Source organism: Gnatocerus cornutus, unplaced genomic scaffold (genome assembly GCF_029298725.1).
Source record: "Gnatocerus cornutus isolate USDA-ARS CGAHR unplaced genomic scaffold, icGnaCorn1.1 ctg00000022.1, whole genome shotgun sequence".
NCBI lineage: Eukaryota > Metazoa > Arthropoda > Insecta > Coleoptera > Tenebrionidae > Gnatocerus > Gnatocerus cornutus.
In genome coordinates this window covers 4,102,969-4,105,647 of record NW_028275374.1, presented here as the reverse complement: position 1 = coordinate 4,105,647, position 2,679 = coordinate 4,102,969, and positions in this window count along the sequence as shown.

Sequence of the window (2,679 nt, the reverse complement as noted above, 5' to 3'; positions counted from 1 at the left end):
ACGATTTCTCGCCGATTTTCGTTGTATTCTGGCTTGAATTCGCAAAGAAGAGCACGAAATCTACAAAATCATCACTTTTTACCAAGATTCTTTGGCTGAATTGCAAGAAAACAGCAGAATTCTGCACGAAATCATCAAAATTCTTACAGAAAACCGCATATTTTGATGCAAAACGACGATTTCTCGCTGATTTTCGTTGTTTTCTATCTTGAATTTGCAAAGAAGAGCACGAAATCTACAAAATCATGACTTTTTACCAAGATTCAACGGCTGAATTGCAAGAAAACAGCAGAATTCTGCACGAAATCATAAAAATTCTTAGAGAAAACCGCATATTTCGATGCAAAACGACGATTTCTCGCCGATTTTCGTTGTTTTCTGGCTTGAATTCGCAAAGAAGAGCACGAAATCTACAAAATCATCACTTTTTACCAAGATTCAACGGCTGAATTGCAAGAAAACAGCAGAATTCTGCAAGAAATCATCAAAATTCTTAGAGAAAACCGCATATTTCGATGCAAAACGACGATTTCTCGCTGATTTTCGATGTTTTCTATCTTGAATTCGCAAAGAAGAGCACGGAATCTACAAAATCATGACTTTTTACCAAGATTCAACGGCTGAATTGCAAGAAAACAGCAGAATTCTGCACGAAATCAACAAAATTCTTAGAGAAAACTGCATATTTCGATGCAAAACAACGATTTCTCGCCGATTTTCGTTGCTTTCTATCTTGAATTCGCCAAGAAGAGCACGAAATCTACAAAATCATGACTTTTTACCAAGATTCAACGGCTGAATTGCAAGAAAACAGCAGAATTCTGCACAAAATCATCAAAATTCTTACAGAAAACCGCATTTTTCGATGCAAAACGACGATTTCTCGCCGATTTTCGTTGTTTTCTGGCATGAATTCGCAAAGAAGAGCACGAAATCTACAAAATCATGACTTTTTACCAAGATTCAACGGCTGAATTGCAAGAAAACACCAGAATTCTGCACGAAATCATCAAAATTCTTAGAGAAAACCGCATATTTCGATGCAAAACGACGATTTCTCGCTGATTTTCGTTGTTTTCTATCTTGAATTTGCAAAGAAGAGCACGAAATCTACAAAATCATGACTTTTTATCAAGATTCAACGGCTCAATTGCAAGAAAACAGCAGAAATCTGCACGAAATCGTCAAAATTCTTAGAGAAAACCGCATATTTCGATGCAAAACGACGATTTCTCGCCGATTTTCGTTGTTTTCTGGCTTGAATTCGCAAAGAAGAGCACGAAATCTACAAAATCATCACTTTTTACCAAGATTCAAAGGCTGAATTGCAAGAAAACAGCAGAATTCTGCACGAAATCATCAAAATTCTTAGAGAAAACCGCATATTTCGATGCAAAACGACGATTTCTCGCCGATTTTTGTGGTTTTCTGGCTTGAATTTGCAAAGAAGAGCACGAAATCGACGATTTCTCGCCGATTTTCGTTGTTTTCTATCTTGAATTTGCCAAGAAGAGCACGAAATCTACAAAATCATGACTTTTTACCTAGATTCAACGGCTGAATTGCAAGAAAACAGCAGAATTCTGCACGAAATCATCAAAATTCTTACAGAAAACCGCATATTTCGATGCAAAACGACGATTTCTCGCCGATTTTCGTTGTTTTCTGGCTTGAATTCGCAAAGAAGGGCACGAAATCTACAAAATCATGACTTTTTACCAAGATTCAACGCCTGAATTACAAGAAAACAGCAGAATTCTGCACGAAATCATCAAAATTCTTACAGAAAACCGCATATTTCGATGCAAAACGACGATTTCTCGCCGATTTTCGTTGTTTTCTGGCTTGAATTCGCAAAGAAGAGCACGAAATCTACAAAATCATCACATTTTACCAAGATTCTACGGCTGAATTGCAAGAAAACAGCAGAATTCTGCACGAAATCATCAAAATTCTTACAGAAAACCGCATATTTCGATGCAAAACGACGACTTTGCGCCGATTTTCGTTGTTTTCTGCCTTGAATTCGCAAAGAAGAGCACGAAATCTACAAAATCATGACTTTTTACCAAGATTCAACGGCTGAATTGCAAGAAAACAGCAGAATTCTGCACGAAATCATCAAAATTCTTTGAGAAAACCGCATATTTCGATGCAAAACGACGATTTCTCGCCGATTTTCGAGGTTTTCTGGCTTGAATTCGCAAAGAAGAGCACGAAATCTACAAAATCATGATTTTTTACCAAGATTCAACAGCTGAATTGCAAGAAAACAGCAGAATTCTGCACGAAATCATCAAAATTCTTACAGAAAACCGCATATTTCGATGCAAAACGATTATTTCTCGCCGATTTTCGTTGTTTTCTGGCTTGAATTCGCAAAGAAGAGCACGAAATCTACAAAATCATGACTTTTTACCAAGATTCAACGGCTGAATTGCAAGAAAACAGCAGAATTCTGCACGAAATCATCAAAATTCTTAGAGAAAACCGCATATTTCGATGCAAAACGACGATTTCTCGCCGATTTTCGAGGTTTTCTGGCTTGAATTCGCAAAGAAGAGCACGAAATCTACAAAATCATGATTTTTTACCAAGATTCAACGGCTGAATTGCAAGAAAACAGCAGAATTCTGCACGAAATCATCAAAATTCTTACAGAAAACCGCATATTTCGAT